Source organism: Elephas maximus, chromosome 1, assembly GCF_024166365.1.
Source record: "Elephas maximus indicus isolate mEleMax1 chromosome 1, mEleMax1 primary haplotype, whole genome shotgun sequence".
NCBI lineage: Eukaryota > Metazoa > Chordata > Mammalia > Proboscidea > Elephantidae > Elephas > Elephas maximus.
Genome location: NC_064819.1, coordinates 169,181,710 through 169,203,382, shown reverse-complemented (window position 1 = coordinate 169,203,382; position 21,673 = coordinate 169,181,710).

Genomic DNA, 21,673 nt, shown 5'->3' with positions numbered 1-21,673 from the left:
CTGCTACTGAAGCCCAACTGTATGGGCTTCAAAATGAACACAGATCACTCCTGGGTATTTCTTTTAAGGCACAATTAAACCCCAGTCTCTAGAGGTGAAAGGCTAGATAGTTAGGTAATCTACCATCTGGTTCATTTTAACGTGATTGGTACAGAAGATGAATTCATCTTCTGAAGAATATACGAGAACAATTTTTCTTAAAAGGTCAAATTAAACTTATGCTTCATGCTCAAAACTTTGGCATTTCAATTAAGTTTTTAAAGTCAGAAACAATATAGTATGCGCTCAAGTATGCTTAAAGAGGAAATACGTTACATTTATTAAACAAATTAAGCCAAATGTAATGTCTTCCTCGGAATATGTTGCTCTTGTCCCTTTACTTGACAAGGTAAAAAAAAAATCTCTAAGTTCTGTAATAGTAGGAATACTCTTTCCTCTAAATTGTGTTGTTATTGGGTAGTTTTTATTCTTTAAGTTGACTTTCTTTTTTTCTATTTTGAAATATTATTTACTCAAATCATGAGTAAAAAGATAAGTCATTTCACAAAAAGTACACAGGAAGTAAAGAATGTAGAAAATTCATAACAACAGTGATTCCAGCGTTCATGAAAATTGTTATAGTAACATTTATTCAGTAGAATACAACTAAAATCTTTATAAGCTATATCATGGTTCAAATCCAATCTCTTGAAACCTAACATTTTATAGTAAAATATTCCTTGGGAATATTCCGAGGCTCAATCTCATATCTCAACTACAAAAATACAATCATTTCTAGTGTACAGCTCATGCAGGAGTGGTTAAGAGCTATGGCTGCTAACCAAAAGGTCAGCAGTTGGAACCCATCGGCCACTCCTTGGAAACCCTATGGGGCAGTTCTACTCTGTTCTATAGGGTCACTATGAGTCAGAACCCATTCCATGGCACTAACAACAACAGCAGCTCATGTAACATGGTGGCACAAATGGTTACACACTTGACTTCTGTCCAAAAAGTTGGTTCAAACACACCTAGAGGTGCCCTGGAAGATAGGCGTGATGATCTGCTTCTGAAAGGCCATGGCCTTGCTAAACCTATGGAGTAGATCTACTCTGAACACATGGGATCTCCATGAGTCAGAACCAACTCCATGGCAACTAACAATATCTTTCTCAGGTGGGCATGGTGTTTCCTTGGTAGAATTCGCATCTTCCATGTGGCAGACCTGGGTTCAACTCCTGGCCAATGCACCTCATGCTCATCCACCACTTGTCTGTCAGTGGAGGCTTGCATGTTGGTAAGATGCTGAACGGGTTTCAGAGGAACTTCCAGACTAAGACTAGGAAGAAAGTCCTGACAATCTAATTCTGAAAAATCACCTAATGAAAACCTTATGGGTCACGAGCTTCTGATCTACAGCTGGTCACAGGGATGATGCAGGACCATGCAGAGTTCTCTTTCATTGTGCAGGGGCTAGCCATGAATTGGGGTCCAACCAGACGGCACCTAACAGTAACAATCTTTCTCAAAATATAACACAGATGGGGGCCACCTCAAAATAGGGATAAAGAATTCATCTTGATTCTAGTGTCATTATCCCAAAATACTGTATTGAAAAATGTTAAATTGATCTTCTTAAAGTTTACTTCAGATTTTAAAGTCCACTTCAATTTTTTTTTTCAGACCCCTCTTTCCCCTACACCCACCTCCTCCCCCATCCGACAAAATACATACTATTGCCATCACCATCTTGTCTGTTGTTAAAGTTATTTTTAGGGTTTGACTGGGAGAAATTTTCCCATTTGAGTTTGGGAAGATGCAGCAGCTGAACCAATAGGTTTCAGGGGGCAGCTCGGCAGGATGACATTGTTTTCCCTCTTTGCTAAGCTAGCAGTTACTTCACGTCTGCTATCTTTACAGCCTTCAAGTTAAAAAGTCATTAAAAAAAAGCTTCTTCATCCGTTAGATCATATCAGATAAAAATGAGTAACTAATTTGATCAAGTTAATGCTGACAGGTAAGTGAAGGAGCCAGCCTAGAACTAAAAGCCAAATCTGACATGGCTTCAAGACCAACGCCCTTTCTTCTTCACAAACTTCCTGCTGTGTAGGCAAAGTCAAAACTGCCACCCAGTTGTAAACCCACAGATATTTATTAATTTGCTATATATAATTTTTGGATAACTATTGTAACGATTTCTTTAAAATGATTAAAGGAAGTCAGCTTTTTCAATGAAGAGATACCTAAAATTACTTTACAAATAAAAATTTAGAAAGAAGCTTTAGCAGCTTCCTCTGAGTCAGAAAACTGCTATTGAAACATGAATATTCTAACAGGATATCTGTCCCTCCCTGCTTCCTTTTTCTGTATTCCTTTTGAAGGTTACCAACAAAATGGAAAGGGTTGAGTTTTACATTTTCAAATACAAACAAAACACCCTTGATTGCTGGAAGTACTTGATACCCTGAGATGTTTTGTTTTCCTAGTAGGAAGACTTTTATTTAAAGCATTGCATGAGGTCATATGCTTTGTTTAAAATTAATTTATGACACTGCCAATTGAAGGACAAATGCTACATGTAAGCATAAGACAAACACGGATTTCACAAATCTGTTTTTTTATAATTGCAAAGAAGCTGTTTAGCAGTTTGAGCATACTGTCATGATCAGTTCTAGTTTCATGAAAAAGACTCATAATTAATATTAAATGCATACATTTGTTTAAGCCATTTTAATCATTTGTTTTCCCCACTACACTTTATTCTGACTCACTTGGTAAATTTTGGTATATTTTAATAAGATATAATTTATAGAGAGACTTTATCACTATTACACTATAGAGAATCCAATTAGAAATACGGCAGAAATAATTTTAGTCTTCATGCGAATATGTGCAAGAAGGTTTTCAGGAGTCAGAAATTATACTGACATTGTAGACACAAGTTTGAAAGCTAATATCATATTTAGAAAGATATATATTAACTCAACCAGTGGAAGGTCATGGGTTCATGATATTTTAAGTGATAAACTGAAACAAATTTCCATAGGACACCAGTTCAGGGTGCGTGTTTCTTATGGAAACATCTTGTTTTAAGTAACACATTGCTACATTTTTGTAGAAAATTAATCATGCAAAATTACAACCAGTAGACCTCATGTAAGTAAAGTAAATGTTTATCTTGTTGTCATGTAAATAATCTCTTTGTCCAGTTTGGAAATTATATCCATTCAATTTAGTTTCACCTCTACAGACTGGCCTGAAATCACTGTAGGGGTATGCTGCCATGATTGCTGAAAGGAACAAGAAGGAAGTTGAATTCTGCTTTAACTCTTAAAATTTCCAAGAGCATAGAACCGTGATATCACGACTCCAATTCAGTAGATTAAAAATTCAGAAAGATTTTTATATTAGACACAGTTTTCAGAGAAATATAACAGAGGAACATATGGGAAGAAATTTCCTCTAATCTCAGCATAGAAAGAAGAGATGAAGGGAAGAAGGAAGAGAGAAAGAAAGGGAACTTAATGAGTGCTCCTCTGGTATGCAACATGATAGTCCTTTTTATATTTTTACATATTGGCTCATCTTCAAATTATTTGAAAGGAGATAATACAGATATCATGCACCAAAGAAAAAGACAGAAACACTTGTCTATGAAATGTTCTAATAGAGTAGGCTGCACGTGGTTGGCTAGGCTTATTGTTCATCAGGGAAAAAACACAGTCAGTGTAGAATAAAATCTTCAAGGAATTACAATGTGTGTGTGTGTGTGTGTACACCTACATATCCAATTATGTGTGTGTGTTTGTATAACAAAAAAGAAAAAAAATAGGAATGGGTAAATCAGGACTAGAGATGAAATCAGTTCATCATGGAATTCTAAAAAATAATTTAGCAAGTTTATGAATAACTAATTTTATTCAGCTATCAGCTCTAGGAAAAGGGCTATTACCTTGTGTTTGGGGTTCCCAAGACTACCCTCAGATTCAATGTTTCACTAAAAGGACTCTCAGAATTCAGAAAAGCTATTATAGTCATAGTTATGGTTTATTACAGTGAAAGTATACAGATTAAAATCAGCATAAGGGGCACATAGGGCAGAGCCCAGAAGAATCCAGGAAGAGGCTTTCAGTTGTCTTCTCACAGTGGAGTCACATGGACTGTGCTTAATTCTACCATCAATGGTGTATGAAAACATGTGCAAAGTATTTCCAACCAGCAAAGCTCGCTCAAGCCCTGGGGACGAGGGTTTTTATTGTGCGTCAGTCTTGTAGGCATGGTGCACTCGCATGACTGACCTCAGCCATTCAGTCACCCATCCCCAGAGGTCAAAAGGATACAGCATAACCCAGGGACCCAGGTGAACAAAAACAGGCATTAACCGAAAATTACATTGTTACCATAAACTATCTGGATGCACAAGAACCAGGGTATACAAAGACACTCTTATCAGGCAAGATAGTCCAAGAGTTAGGGTTTATCTTGGAGAAGCCAGTTGAGAATCAATCCTGAAGATCTTTGAAACGTGCAGGGTGGGTAGTCCAGGCCTGATGAGTTAATCCTTTACTGTCCAACCTAAAGGCTGCAGATATTTCCTGATATTGGCTATCTATCACAGGAAAGTTAATGCAGTCCATTCTTTATATCTTAGATGTTGGAAGAAAATTAAAAAAAAAAACAAAAAAACAAATAATGACAGAATTGGTAATGATTTTCCTTACATTACATCTAAAATGTCAGCAGTTCATAATCAAGAAAATTTTTTACTTAGATCGAGTGTCTTTGTTAATCATTTGTCATCACATCTTTTTCCAACTTAACTCTTCTGCTTACCTCTTCCCCTTATAAGGATCCTCATGATTACATGAGACTCACTAGGATAATCCAGGATAATCTTCTCAGCTCAAAATCCTAACTTAATCATATCTGCAAAGTCCCTTTTGCCATTTAAGGTAACATATTCACAGGTTCCTGGGATTAGGACATGTACATGTTGAGGGTCATTATTCTGTCTACTACAACAGTAAACAATGCATCAACAGGAACAGCCAGGTTTGAAGGAAATTTAAAACAAATGCTACTTTTCAATGTTGGGGGTCCCAGTCAGCTCCTAAAAGAAGGTGGCTGCACCTTCATTCACGCAGGAGATTGCCACGAATCAATGGATTGAATGTTACCCTCAAAGGTTCACCAATACTTATCAAAAATTTGTTTTTAATTTTGTAGGCCCGGAGAATCAATGGTAACTAATTCAAGAGATAATCATTATGCTAAGAACTCATTCAAACTGATCAAAGTTAAAAAAGGATTCATTTATTAATAAATACTACTTATTTTGCATTTAGTATATGTCTAACTTGTCAAACCAGGTACTTGTGTTATTTTACGCAGTTCTCAAAATAGGTTTTGCTGTTTATCTATGAGCAAAATGATGTCAAGTGCTTGTTAAGCTGGCCAAGGTGGTTCAAGAAGCAACCTGGCAGAGACAGTGTTTAGTGTCTGAATGATTTCACAGACCAGGCTGTTTTCTACTACTAAGTGACAATATATTCATTTTATTGTGGGATACCTCTTTCTAGTTACCAAAATTTTCATATCTATAATTCAGGGTCCCCGGTGGCACAGTGGCTAAGCATTTGGCTGCTAACCAAGAGGTAGGCAGTTTGAATCCACCAGCCGCTCATTGGAAATCCTACGAGGGCAGTTCCACTCTGTCCTATAAGGTTGTTATGAGTTCGAATCGCATGGACAACACCGGGTCTTTTTTTTTTTTTTTTTTTTATAATTCAGGGTACCTTCTTTCCCAATTGCCAGATCAAACACAAAGTTAATAAATAAGATTTCCTTGTCAAGGATGGAGTACAATCAATGGATGGAAAACAGCTGGATCTATCAAAAAAGCTAAGATGCAGACTAATAAAGCATTTCTTTCCTGTAATAGAAAATACTCCTTAAGCGTTAAGAATCCTTTTGGGCAGACATGGTCCTTTTTGGAAATGGTAAGACCATTAGTGTTGTGGTGACCAATTTTCATAAAAATAATTATCTCATTCCCATCTTCAAATCTATTTAAAATTTTGAAATTAATTAAATAAAACTAACAATAAGTCAAAGCAATGGCAATTTTAGAAAATGAATTAATTTAAATTTGAAATGGTCTGCACATTTCTTGAATTTTCTGATATCAAGTGTTGCTCCATGTGTGGTGAGTAACACAGAGCACTTTGAATACCAACATTCTGGACACCTGCTTTTCATAGTGGAAGTCGAGGGAAAAATATTCACAAGTGTATAAAAAAGCAATTGTATCAAAATACAATTAAAAAAGGAACAATGATTGACTAATGAGGAAAATAAGGAAAAGTTCTCTCCAAATTTCTCCAAAGAAATTTCTTCCATAATTCAGTAAACTGATCAGGCTTGAATTCTAAACATTTCTCTTAGATGTGTTGTGCAAAGATGGGATACCAAGAAGAGACTTCCCTCACAGGTCTCCAGGTGAGGTTTTTAGCTATCACATCTGAAATCTATCACATAAATTCACCATGTGGGGGGGGGAAGATGTAATTTTAAATATTTCCCTGAAATAATTTCCATAAATCTTTCCTTTGCACCTGAGTTAAAAATTGAAGAGATATTTTTAGTAGCAGTTCACTCTACTCATAACTGCGTTTTAGTTCTAAGTTCTTGAAGTACAATACGATAAAAGTGATGATATTCTTGGTCCTTGAAGTTTTAGGTTCATTCTATTCAAAGTTTTAGCTGTATTTGCCAAATATGCCAAGTTCTCCTGAAATTTATCTTTTCTTATAGTCTGAAGCAGTTATTTTCCCTAGTGTTCCAAAAATAGGGCAACAGCATATTTCAGCTCATAAATCTATAGATGTATATTTCTCTCTGACAATGAGCAAACCACAATGTGGAATACAAAGATTTTGTAATAATTATTAAAATATTCACAAAGCAATGAAAATAATCTTATTTTGACTTGCATTTTACATGATTGACCATCTTGTAGTTGAAATTAACATCTTCCAGGAGGTCACAGTGCAGTGATTTAGAGTCAGTTCTCAGCAGTGAATGAGGCAGAGTCTGTCAATAAAGTTGCAGTTTTTCTTTGTTTTTATAATCAAAATTAGTGATTTTGAATCAGGATTATGAAAACAATGCTTATTCTAATATGTGTATATGTGTTCGTATGCACGTGTGTGTAGTTATTTTTTGCATATATGTGCGTGACACGACTTCAAATAATTGTCAGTGGTTTGGAGACAAAAGATGGTCTCCAAACTTTGAGTCATAATTGTTTCACAGAAGAATATACATGTTGTTGAATGTAATTCCTTTCTCATAAGACTAATACCAAAAAAGGTAATAATTTAATAGTTTGAAAACCATAATAGTTTTAGTTACCTGATTAATCCAATGCTTGACTATAGAATCAGAAAATAGGCACATCTTGGTAATCCTTCATCGAAATGTTTTAATAGTGTCCAGGAGCAATTTTTTTTTAGGAGCAATGGCTTCATGAAAGTTTCCCCAGTGTTGTGCAATTTATTTTGTTGTTGTTTTTTACTAATTAAAGGAGAACTTCCATATGAAACATTAATAGTATTTGAAGTTCCTGTTCAAATTTTCCAGTGATGTCAAGTTGTGTGTTCTATGCAATATTGTACCCACAGAACGCAAGGTATTTTAAAATTTTTTTTAGATAATATTTGCATGAATTTTAACTCAAATATTCAGGTTGTGAGGGTTCTATTATGCCATTGCTCAGAATTTTTAAACATACCAAGATGATTGGACATCTTGGCAGAGAATGCTGACTGATCATCAATTCCATCACCTCTTCTACCTGGAAACTTAGCTAACAACATTTCCCAGCCTCCTTTTCCAAAGTGCTTTTGTGGTTAACTTCTAGCCCATGGTGTAGACCACTTGCAGACTTAGCCTACATAAGCCTTCTACATGTAATATTTTGTGCTGTTTTCCAGCTGACTAGAATGGGAAGAACTTCAGCGTAAACTTGGGTACCAAGTGTTGAAGATGTAGAGCCACAAAATGGAGAAAGCCTAATTTCTAAATCACTTCTTGGAGAGCTGCCACCCAGGTTAGACTGGAAAACAGCACTTATTGCTGAGTTGACTAACCTAGTTCATGAGCTCTTTCATACCTCAGAGAAAAAATAAACTTCAAAAGCTAATAATCTGATGACCCTTTAATTAGAGCAATTACAGTTTCCTAGCCAAAAAAAAAAAAAAAAAAAAAAAACCCACAATTTACTAAACCCTCCAAAGGCATCAAACCATGCATTTGTTACTATTGTAAAACACAGGGCCAGCCACTAGAGAAATGAATGTTACAAGTTAAAGAATAAGATGAAGATTTCCCAATTAAGGGTGAATGCCCCTCAGCCTGATACGGAATGAAGAGGCCCAGGGAAGCAACATGAACTTTTCCTATGGTGGCTCTTAACTTGCAGGGAGAAACTGCCTTATATATTAATAGAGAATTTTACAAGTTTTTAATTGACACTGGAGTCACCCTATGTGCAATTAACCACACCGATTTGCAAAAGTCCGTGTCTCAGAGTACAGAAACCTCTCAGATAGCGGGGATAACAAACCGAGAACAAACATTAACTCATCTTCAGCCAGTCCCTATATCCTTAGGTTCTATTGAGGATCTACAGCCTTTTTTGCTTAGCCCTGATACCAATTAACTTTTTAAGAAGAGATTTATTATCTAAATGGAATTGCCATTTGCAATTCAATCAAAAAGGAACTTTTATTGAGCCTGCCTGATACTCATAAGCAAACAGATCCTGAATTAGTAACACTCAAGAGAAAGAAGAAGTCATTTGCTATATGCAGGCACTTGTTCTGCCTCTTCAGGACTCAGTCTGGCCTACTCCTCTCCCCTTAGAGGCCGTTTCTTTAGTTCTTGAAACTTTGTGGGCCAGCCACACATCTGAATAACCAATTAAAATCCAAATAGATGTATCCAAACCTTTGCTGAAAATTCCCCAGTGTCCTCTCAAATGAGAAGCCAGAGAAAGGCTTACTCCAATAATATAAGATTTTCTTTCTAAAGGCCTCATTGGTCCTTGAACCACCCCTTACAACACACCTGTGTTCCCAGTTAAGAAACCTAATAACAGAGACTAGAGATTTGTTCCAGATTTGTGGGCAATCAACCACATTGTTATTCCCAGATTTTATGTTGTTCCTAATCCTCATCTATTGTATTCAAGTATCTCCTCAGATGCAACACATTTTGAAGTTATGGATTTTTGAAGCTTATTTTTTAATTTCATTTTATTTTGTTAGCATTGCTGTGCATTCTGAAGGTTAATATTTGTTTCCCATTATCTTGGAAAACCAACAATTTACTTGGACTGTAATGCTCCAGAGATTCACTGAGTGTCCTACATATTTTTCTCAGACTTTGCATGCAGATTTGCAGCCCTTACAATTCTCCAATAAGTCTACACTGCTGCAATATATTGATGATTTACTAGCCTGCTCTGCCTTTCAGTAGGCTTACTTGGAAGGTGATGTAATCTTGTTAAAACATTTAGCAGCTGGAGGACATGAAATGTTCATTATTTTGATATGGCTATGGAAGCAGAGAGGGTTCTTTGCCTCCTCTTGAAATACTATCAAAAATGGAAACTTAGTAGCTGAGCTTTTAGAAATTCTGCTACTTCCATCTGAAATTGCTGCTATAAAAATCCAAGCACATCAGCCAAAAGGGGTTCCTCAGACTGAGGAAATCCAAGGAAATAACCTCACTGATACTCCAGCAAAACGAGTTGCCTCACAAATTATTCTTGCTCCTATAACCCACAGAGGAATTATTCCAAAACCGAACCAAACCTGTTGCCATCCAGTCAATTCCAACTCATAGCAACCCTATAGGACAGAGCAGAACTGACCCATAGGGTTTCCAAGGAGCAGTTGGTGGATTAGAACTGCTAGCCTTTTGGTTAGCAGCGGAGCTATTAACCACTGCACCACAAGGGTTCTGAAGAATTATTAAAGGTCCCTAAAATTCAGACACTTTAATGCTCTCTGAGAAAGATTTTGACCATCATGTTGCTTTAGAACAGCTTTTCAAACACCAACAATTAGCCCCAGAAGATGAAATTAAAACCTGGCAATATGCTAGCTGTTATCAAAATCTAGTAACTAAGTTATGGACAGGTCCTGATGACAAAATTCTTTTACCAAAATTTTTGCATATTCCTGTGATTTGCAACCAACAAGAACATTCACATGTAGGGAGAAATTAGATGATTGAAACTTAAAAAAAAAAAAAATTATAGGGTAAATTTTTTGAGGCTGCAGAGCATATAACTTTTCACTGTTGTACTTGCTCTCATCATAACCCAAGAAAACCTCTCAAAATTTTGCCTAGACAATATCCCCTACCTTCTGGATCTATGCTTGAATGGCAGCTGGATTTCATTCAATTGTTGCCCTCTAATGGCCATAAATATGTATTAGTGATGATCTGTAGATTTTCACATTGGGTGGAGGCTTTCCTTTGTCACCACGCAACTGTATCCTTTGTGGCAAGGAAATGCCTTGAAAATATCATCACACCTGTGGAGCCTCCAAGACCCTTTGTAATGACACATTTTACTGGTCAGAATATTCAAGAACTTTGTCAAGTTTTCCCCATTTACAAGTACTTGCATTGTCCCTATCATCCTCAGCCTTCCGGTTTAGTAGAAAGAACTAATAGAATAGTCAAAGCCCAGCTTACAAAATTTTGTGAAACTTTATCGTAGACTAAGGTTCTCTTTTATTCCTTTTGAATATGAGGTCTACATCATTCAAGCCCCATAAACTAACTCCTCATGAAATAATAACTGGAAAGCCAATGGTCTTCTCTTATGTTGCCTACACTGACTCCAACATTATGTATGCTGATTCATACCCCAGTCACACTTAGCCTTGCCCTAGTGAATACGTATGTTGGAAAAGACATCTACTAAAAGACCCTTTAGAATCTCATTGCAAAGGGCCATACCTAATTCTCTTCACCAATCTGTGTGTCTGAGGTGTTCCAGTCCTTGGAGGCTTCTTTTCTGTGAAAGATATTTCTTAGAGTACTACATTAAGGATCGGAAATATCTCAGTAAATCCATGTGCTGCCAAACTTGAGGGAGTCAAATCTTGAGTCCACCTATCTCAATGCAAGAAAGCTAAACCAACTCTCTGGACTTATCCACTCTCTGGGTACATAATGGTAACATTTAAACATCCTAGATTCCAGAAGACAACTCCAGAAGTAGACAGCTGATCTCAAGGCTGCAGAACGAGACATTGAACTTTTTATGATCCCACTCAATAGCTGAAGTTATTCTCACATTAATTATATTTTATCATATTATCATCCTTTGACTAACTTCTTCCTTTTATGCAGGTGACTGAAGGAACTTATTTTATTGTGGCTACTATTTTCATGGTATTTGCTTTCTTGTATTATTTTTGGATAGTTTTCCTTCACTATTTAAAAGGTTTTCTTAAATATTCTCTTGCTGTTTTTACTAACCCCCACTAAGATTTGGAAAGAAAATGCTCTTGTCAAATTAACTCAATCAGTATACAGTGCTGGGAACTTAACCGACTGTTGGATGTGCCACTCTTACTCTCAATCGGTACAGGGCCATTCTGACCCTCTTGCTATCCTAGTATTAGATTATATATTTATACCTAATTTTACTGTTGATTTTGAAAGGCCATCTAAATGGGCCATTCATGTTAAACCATGGCACCTCCCAAGGTTACAAGCTTATGCATTAGTATCACGTACTGACCTTACTCGTATGTGGGTGGATCCTAACAGGTACTCCAGTCCTGAATGGTATACTGTTTGTTGATAATTCCTGATTTTGTGCCACCTTAATAGACACCTATCTCACTGATGATGACCAGACTTCCCCAGTCTGTAGCCGGCTTAAAGATCACTTGGAATTCGGAGGCTTATCCATTTGTAATAACTCCCTAACTGAAAGCTGGCTTGAGAAAGCCAACCAAGCCATTGTGTTTCCTAATAAACAAACAGGAAAAAACATGTTATGAACCCCATATGGATATATCTTCTTATGTGGAAAAACAAACAGAAAAACCCTATTGCTGCCAAGTCAATTTGGACCCATAACGACTCTATAGGACAGAGTAGAACTGTCCCATAGGGTTTTCAACAAGCAGCTGGTGGATTCAAACTGCTGGCCTTTTGGTTAGCAGCTGTGTCACTTAACCACAGCACCACCAGGGCTCCTTTTATTTGGAGGATCCACCTGTTTGAGAAAGAAGTCTAACTTTGAACCCAATACGTGGACTTTACCATGTTTAGATGAATGGCACTTTAGGTATCTTTGGAATTCCTCAAAATATCCATTCATATAATGATAGTTTGAATTGGACACTTGAATTAAAAGCGATAACACTATGTAAGAGAGAATTTACACTTCTCAGTAATCCTATCGCCGACAGATCAGGATGGGGTTGTTCATTTCTTCCAGCGTTTATTCCCACCTATGGTATATCATAATTAGAAAAATCCAGCAGTGATTTATCTGCCACCATAAAAAAAAAAAAATTTTTTTTATCATGGTGTAGTGGTTAAGAGCTCAGCTGCTAACCAAAAGGTTGGTAGTTCAAATCCACCAGTTCAAATTCACCAAAATTGACTGATATTTCATCTTTAGAATAATTCAAGGTTACTGATATATTACCTTAAAAATTGATAAGCTAAAGTTCACCTCATGTGTCAGATGGATAAATTATGGTAACTCATCTCTCTTCATCTTTGGAAAAAATACATATTCTTAACATGAAAATCCTTAGAGATGCATTCATCATAATTTTGAGATCTGAAAAGAAATGAACTTTTGTAAGAGGTATGGCACATTGTGTTTTTAGCACACTGTTTTGTGCGCCAGGCTAGGAAAAGCAAATATCTGCAAACTTGTAGATGTGGGGTATGTGCATTTGCCTCCAATGTGTTTTCTAAACCTGTTTGCTTTTCAGTAAGTACTAATTTTCTCCAGTAGAGATAATCTGTTTTCTTTCATATTTCCTCCTCAGGCAATACATTTTGATAATTAATATAATACGGATAACATGCCTGTGTGTCTTCCCTAATTCAAAATGCTGAAGATATTATTTCTGGTTTAATGAGTTTGGAGAAATTTATATCTAGGTGGTTTGGAACGCTCAGTTATCAGAGAATTATTGCATGTGGCGTTTTGCCCACATTTCTAGCAGGTCAATAATAAAGACTAAAATTGCACCTCCATTTAAATTTTGTTCTACATGGACTCAGCAGTTGCAGCTGCCATCTTACACTGTCATGGATCTTAAGAAGTTTCACCTGACATACTTTTTAAAGATGTTTTTCTACCCTACACATTTATCTTTGAAACTAGGCTTTTTTTTTTTTTTTTTTAACAAATATGTGAGGAAAATGTTTAATAAGCAGCTCAGATTTCAGTAATTAATGATTTTAGCTTCAGTTCCTTTGTGACTTAAAAATCAAGTGTTTATTTAGAAAATGCCTTTAGCAAGAATACAGTTTGGGATTTATTTCATGTCACGGATTAAATTATTGCTTGCTTACTTCCTTCACTTGAAATGCATAATTAATATTTCACAGCAGGTTTAGATTAGTTGTTATATTTTCTTCTTTACTTAATTTTCAAAGTCACTTAAAGCCATCTGAGCCCTAGTATTTTTACAAACCATAAATCAAGTTAAATGTTGGAGTCAGGGAGCTCTAATACTACATTTAAATCTAAAGCACAGGTAAAAAATAGTTTGTCTAGCTGTATTACAGGCTGTCACCGAACAATAAATTACCTCAAAAGTTTCATAGCCTTTTTTGTTAGAATAGCCACAATCGAAGAATTGGAAAATGCTACAACAAATTAATGATAAAATTATAAAGAATATGACAGGTAGACTCTTACTACTTCCATTGCAAGATATTGTGGTGTGGAGCTTTCTAGTAGGCTTTTAAAACCGTAAATTCTACAAAAATCATCTTATAAGCATTACCCTGAAGATACATTCATTTTAAACAGTTTTTAAAAATCCTGATAATGTCTGTTGGTGGGGAAGGAAAGTTATAATGCTTCTATCTAAGACTAGGGAAAGCACGCAATCTAAAAACCATACATTTGACGCCTTATAGGTGATTGATGTGGGAAAAAGTAAAGCCTAATATTGAAACAGAGTCCTTTTCACGATACCTTGCACCATTGTAATAACGAATAAGCAGCAAATAATATTTAAATAATTACATCTTAAGCAAATACTGTTATTTCTGTCTTTTTCTTTTTTTTGTTTAAAAGTAGCAAAACAAGTAAACCAAATAATAAAATAAAAATCATTTTTGTTAGGTGCCATCAAGTCTGTTCAAACTCACAGGGACCCTATGTACAACAGAACAAAACACTGCCGGATCCCGTGCCATGCTCACAATCGTTGCTACCTTTGAGCCCACTGTTGCAGCCACTGTGTCAGTCCATCTCGTTGAGGGTCTTCCTCTTTTTTGCTGACCGTCTACTTTACCAAGCATAATGTCCCTCTCCAGGGACTGATCCCTCCTGATAATATGTCCAAAGTATGTGAGAAGTCTCCCCATCCTTGCTTCTAAGGAGCCTTCTGGCTGTACTTCTTTCAAGACAGATATGTTCCTTCTTCTGACAGTTTATGGTACATTCAGTATTCTTCGCCAACACCATGATTCTTCAATTCTTCTTCAGTCTTCCTTATTTACTGTCCAGTTTTCATATACATATGAGGCAGTTGCAAATGCCATGGGTTTGGGTCAGGCCCACCTTAGTCCTCAAAATGACATCTTTACTTTTTAACACTTTAAAGAGGTATTTTGCAGCAGATTTGCCCAAAGCAATGCATCGTTTGATTTCTTGACTGCTGCTTAAATGGGCATTGATGGCGGATCCAAGTAAAATGAAATCCTTTACAACTTCAATATTTTCCTCATTTATCATGATGGATGTTGCCTATTAGTACAGTTGTGATGATTTTTGTTTTCCTTAGGTTGAGGTGTAATCCATACTGAAGGTGTAGTCTTGTATATTTATCAGTAAGTGCTTCAAGTCCTCTTCACTTTCAGCAAGCAAAGTTGTGTTATCTGCAAATCACAGGTTGTTAATGAGACTTCGTCCTAACCTAATGCCATGTTCTTTTTCATATAGTCCAGTTTCTCGGAATGTTTTCTCAGTAAACCAACTGAATAACTATGATGAAAGAATACAACTCAGATGCACATTTTTCCTGACTTTAAATCATGCAGTATACCCTTGTTTTGTTTGGACAACTGTTTCTTGTTCTATGTATAAGGTCTGAATGGGAACGATTAAGTATTTTGGAATTTCCATTCTTTGCAATATTATCCATAATTTGTTATGATCCACATAGTCATACGTCTTTGCACAGTCAATAAAACACAGGTGAATGTCTTTCTGGTATTCTCTGCTTTCAGCCAAGATCCATCTAACATCAGCAATGATATCCCTCATTCCACCTCTTCTTCTGAAACCAGCTTGAATTTCTGGCAGTTCCGTGTTGATGTCCCACTGCAACCATTCCTGAATTATTTTCAGCAAAATTTTACTTGCCTGTGATACTAATGATAATGTCCTATAATTTCAGCATTCTGTTGGATCACCTCTCTTTGGAATGGGCACTAATATGGATCTCTTCTAGTTAGTTGGCTATCTTTCATATTTCTTGGCACAGAGGAGTGAACACATCCATGTGTTTAAACATCTCAAATGGCATTCTGAGAATTCCTGGAACTTGTTTTTCACAATACCTTCAGTGCAGTTTTGACCTCTTCCTTCAGTACCATTGGTTCTCGATCGTATGCTATCTCCTAAAATGGTTGAACATCGACCAATTCTTTTTGGTACAGTGACTCTATGTATTCCTTCCATCTTCTTTTGATGCTTCCTGCATCATTCAATATTTTGCCACTTTATATATAAATTATATATACATATGTAAATACTTTGGACAGTGCCTGACACATGGCACATGCTCCAAAAACTCCTAAAATAGGGAGCGTGTGTTTGATATTTAGGTGTGTGTCATGAAGGCACCTCTACAATGTGTTGAGTCAGTGACAGTTTCAATTTCCTGCTATTACACTGTTTACCAACAAACAGAAAATTCGGAAAAGAATCCCATCTAAGGCTACAAAATTTAGCAAATAAAAATGTAAACATCTCAACTACATTTTAAATTCAAATAGGCAACAGGCTTTATTTTTTTACTATAATATGTCCCAAACAATACATGGTAAGTACTTATAGCAAAAATTATAAAGTTTTTTTATTTGAAAGTAAAATTTAACTGGGTGTCCTGTATTTTTTACGGCAACCCTAGCATGAAGAATAAGAAGGTAAAGACACTTAATTGTTAGGATAAAACCACTTACAGATAATAATGATGATAAACAAACGCCTCATTTGGCGTATGTTTTCATCAGATCTTTGCATTCCAACCATGGAGATCTTGTTTACGTTTCTAGAAAGCACCAGTTTTTTGTGTTTTTTTTTTTTTTCTCATTATAGGATTTCATCTGTCTGAAAGAAATATTCCCCCCGCAAAAAAAAAAAAACAAAACAAAACAGAATGTATCTACTCGTCTTTTGAATCAGCTCAAGCATGTCAGTCTCCTGGACACCTTCTAGAGCCCCCTTTCCCTACCTTCCACCACAGGTTAATTCTTATATTCTCTCAAACAATGGTGCTTGTTTTATTCAGAGCACTTATCTCATTTTGCAGTTATGAATTAATGAATGCAATTATTTGATCAATATCCTTCTCCTCTACTAGACTCTAAACTCTGTGCAGCTCTTCTTAGCACAATCTTGTCATTGTAGTGTTTAGCATCTGGGGTTGCATTTTTAATATGAAACTGGAATTCATTTCAGATGAAGGATGCTCAGTCTCTTAGTTAAAGGCATGGTCCTGGGTGCTAGGTATTTCTAGGATCTAAGTGAACCCTCTTCCCTCACACGAAGTTCTAATTTTGTATCTTCAGTATATGAATTTAAATGCTCTGAGCCTCTGTCCTTCTCATTTTAAATTATGCCTAACACTACTTCAGCCTAGTGTTGTTCTGAGTACTAAACAAAAATGCTTGCAAGGCACTTAGTGCTGTCCCTGAACCTAGCAAATTTCCAAGAAAGGGTAAGCAGATCAATAGAACAACAATAATAACTGAGCTGGAAGGACAGTAATGGTCACAATTTAAAAGAGAATTCACTTCTGAGTTTGTTGGTCATGGAAGACTTTATGCAGGAGATGAAACTTCAGATAGGCCTTAAAACAGAGGTGGGGCTTTTGAAAGACAAGGCATGGGTATTGAGTCATTGTCCTAGAAATTCAAAGGTAACACCTGAGTGTTCAGTCTCTATGACTTTGCAAAACCTAATGTGATCCATTTAACATCACCTAGGAGCTTTCCAGAAATGCAAAATCTCAGATCCCACTCTCAAACTAGCGGATCAAAATCTGGAATTTAACAAGGTCCCTGAGTGATTTGTATTTGTGTTAACATTGGAGGCATGGCTCTATAGATAGTGGTTCTCAAAGTGTGGTTGCCAGCCAGGCAACATCGCTTGGGAACTTGCTAGGAATGTAAATTCCCATCCCCCCGTTCCACCCCCCCAACCCCACACACCCACTCATTCAGAAGCTCTGGAATCTGTGAGTAAAATCCAGCAATCTGTGTTTTAACAATCACCTTCAGGTGGTTCTAACACACACACAAGATTGAACCACTGTCTGAATATGGGAATCATCTAGGAGCCGATGCCAGGGTCTGTTTGAAGTCTGGTGTCTTTAAAGTGCATCCAAGTTTGAGAACCACTAATCAGAGACATTTTCTGCCAAATACATAAAATCTGTTCCAAACTATACCACAGATTTGTCTTGGGGCAATAGTAAGGAATTTTCTAGGTAGTAACAAGCCGAAGCCATTTCTCAAGCGTTGATTAAGCAGGCACTTTTTTTTTTTTTAATGTATCCTGTGTAAGAAAAATCTGTAGCAGCCACATCACCGTGTCACCCGCTAAGAGGAGAAACCTCAAATATTTAGGATTTGCTACATACTTATCACTCATGTTGCATAATTAGTTTTTTTATGATCTAGTGAGAAATTCTATCATCCTTATACTTGAGAGACTTGTTTTGCCCTGGGGTATAACCGATTCCTCTGAAAAGCCATGCATTTGAAAAGTAAGTCCAGCTGAGTTTAAAGAAAAAAATGCACCTGGGATAGCCAATTCCCTGAAGTAATCTCTACCTTAGATATGGTTTTACTCAGTGTTCGAAAGAATATACAAATAAGAATATAAAAAACAGACCCCTGTACTTTCTTAATTGAAAATAAATAAGCTTCCAGCAGCAGACTTCCTTGTATACTGGGACTGCCTGAGCAACACTCATCTTTCTGAAGTCAGCATTTAAAATCACAAGATCATGTAGGTGTCTTTGATACGTGCACAAAAAAGCAGCTGAAGTATTAAAAGCTGAAGGTAAGTGGTCTATAGACAATGTTTTCATATATTGCTTGTCATTTTACAGAAAAAAATGAAGAAATATCTATCTGTCCCTCTTTACAATAAAAAAAAAAGCAAAACAAAATATGATTAAATCACAGAAATCTTCATGTTATGAGGATACTCCTGCTTTAAGAGCCAGAGACCTTATAAGGATCCGTATTAGGGACAGTCTTCTCTCTCTTCTTCCCTTCCTTCCCTTGACTTGAGAACTATTGGAATGTGTGATAGAGAGCTGGAGTGTATAGTGTTTTCAGGAACTCTGCTTGATACAGACCAATGTCACATAACCAGTATGAATCCTGCTGTGAGGGAATTGTTTGTCTGAAAAGACCTCTTACTTTGTGGTTCCCATTTCATTTTGGATTTTCACTTGTGTTTGTTTAAAGCTACTGCCACCTCTGTGATTGTGTATACATCTCATCCAGTCAGCTGTAGTCCAGCTGAAAGAAATACAGTGTCATCCTACTACTTTACTGAAGACATGAGCTCTTACAAAGAGGACCAAGAGACTTCTAACTGCAAAACATATATACATGGAACATATTATTTTTATTTTAACTTGGAATTTTTATTTTGTCATAAATAATAACATGAGAATGAGGAGTTCTAAGACTTGTACATTATCTCTAGGCGAAAGGATTTCAGATTAGTCCACTTATAAAAATGCATCACACAAGATAAAGGAAGGTGTGGTATAGTTTTTCCTCAAGAAGAAAGTCAATTTACTACATTCAATAGTGACTTCTCTGCCATTTTTCTGTAGATATATTGACTTACTGTATGGAGCTTCCAATAATTACCTATAACTGATCAAAATGGTCAGAGCAAGGTGTATTCTACTTATTTCCAGGTAGAGTCTTCACATTTCCTGAATTTTGAAAGCTCTTCCACAAATCTTCTATGACTACGTATCCTCGCAAACCCCAGTCATATACTATTTCCCCACTGACCTGGGCAAATCTGAAGGATTGCTGTGGATAATAGAGAGAGGCAGCTAATCCCAGAACACCAGGTGAATATACCAGCTTCTTCATTTTTGAACCTCTAGTGAAAAGGAGTACAACATGGCCAGCAAAACTAGTAACGTTAAGTTGTTAGTAATAACACCTCTTTCCTCCCTCTTCTAAGGAGGAAATTCTAATCTGGAATTTAGACTCTAGAATATGGTTCTTGCCATCTTTATTTCCTGCAGTGGGGAATGGTCCATTGTGTTAAAATGCTATGTCCATGGCTGATCTCTTTTTGCCATTTTCCTTGCTATGGTAAGCAGGCTCTAGGACTATCCAACTTTTTTTATAACCTATATTTTGCTTTCCTGTTGCCATACTGCTTGAGAGCTTAGTTCAGTGAATTTGAACCAAGGGTGTTACCACCTTCCTAAGTGGTGTTTGGGAATGTAGGGTGGGGAGGGGGGTGATTTAAGGGAGGTTCTGAACTGGGATGACAGGCACTCCAATGAGTAATGCTTGTGACAATCACACACAATGAAAGAGCTGTCTCATTCCAAATGTTGACAGCATCTTCTTTGAAAAATAGTAAGCAGTTGTATCAACTTCCTTAACTCATCTTTCCTGGCATTTTTGAGGCTTTGCTGCCCACCGATGGTGTTATGGATTAAATTATGCCCCACACCAAAATATGTGTTGTCAATCCTAACCTCTATGCCTGTGTTTATAATCCCATTTTGAAATGAGTTTCTTTTTATATTAGTGAGTCAGGATTAATATAGGGTATATTTTGAGTCAATCTCTTTTGTGATATAAAAGAGATTAAATGGGCAACCTAGGAAGCAGAGATGGTAGATGAGAGATATCAAGCCACATGAAGAACTCTCAGGAGCAGAAGCTCAGAAAAGATAAGGACATTCCTCCAAAGCTGACAGTGAAAGACTTCCCCTAAAGCCGGTACCCTGAAATTGGACTTCTAGCCTCTTAAACTATGAGAGAATAAATTCCTGTTTGTTAAGTCATTCATTTGTGGTATTTCTGTTATAGCAGCACTAGATAACTAAGACAGATGGTAAAATTTGATTTGGACTTATTGGAGCTACAGAGATTTCATGTCTGCCTGAAGCCGAGTACACATGCTCCCGCTCGGGTTCATTAAAATTTTGTATTGATAGATAGTGGGACCTTGTCCACTAATAATAATACATCATGTTATTTCTTATTTTTCTATTTTTCTTATATCTGTAACTTCCTAGTTTATGGTTTAGAGGTGATTAGTAGATTAAGATTCAGACAAATATTTTTGTGCCTGCCACACAAATATTTCCATCCAATATCAGTATTTTTTATGAATAAGGATGATGAAAGAAGAGTTGATGCCTTTGAATTGTGGTGTTAGCAAAGAATTTTTCAATATACCATGGAATACCAGAGAACAAACAAATCTGTCTTGGAAAAAGTACAGCCAGAATGCTCCTTATAAGCAAGGATGCTGAGACTTTGTCTCACATACTTTGGGCATGCTATCAGGTGGGATCAGTCCTTGGAGAAGGATATCATGCTTGGTAAAGTAAAAAGATCAGAGAAAAAGAGGAAGACCCTCAAAGACATGGACTGACACAGTGGCTACAACAATGGGGTCAAGCATAACAATGAACATGAGGATGATGCAGGACCAGACAGTGTTTTGTTCTGTTGTACATAAGGTCACTGTGAGTCAGAATTGACTCTACGGCACCTAATAACAACAAAACAACAAACATATGTTGAGAAAATGAATGAATAAAAGGATAAAGAAGATGTTTTTGGATTAAGGAATATTAGGAAATATATAACAAAAAAACCCGCATCTGTTGCCATTGAGTCAATTTCAACACATGGCAACTCATCCTCCCCCCCTTGGAGAAGAAAAAAATTTGCAATTGGGGGAAAAGATCATTTGTCAGCTCCACTAACGGGGGAACTCAAGACAGAAGCAGCTCCTGTCCAGGCATAAACCGTCCGTGGATTTTGAGCACCTTTCATCTCTGCATGGGTCTGTGTGGGCCTATTTCAGGAGAATAGGCTCTTGTTGGCAGTCTCCAACCGTTTCAGCTGTGCGGTGGAGAGGTGGGTGTTTGGTGCTTGACATTGC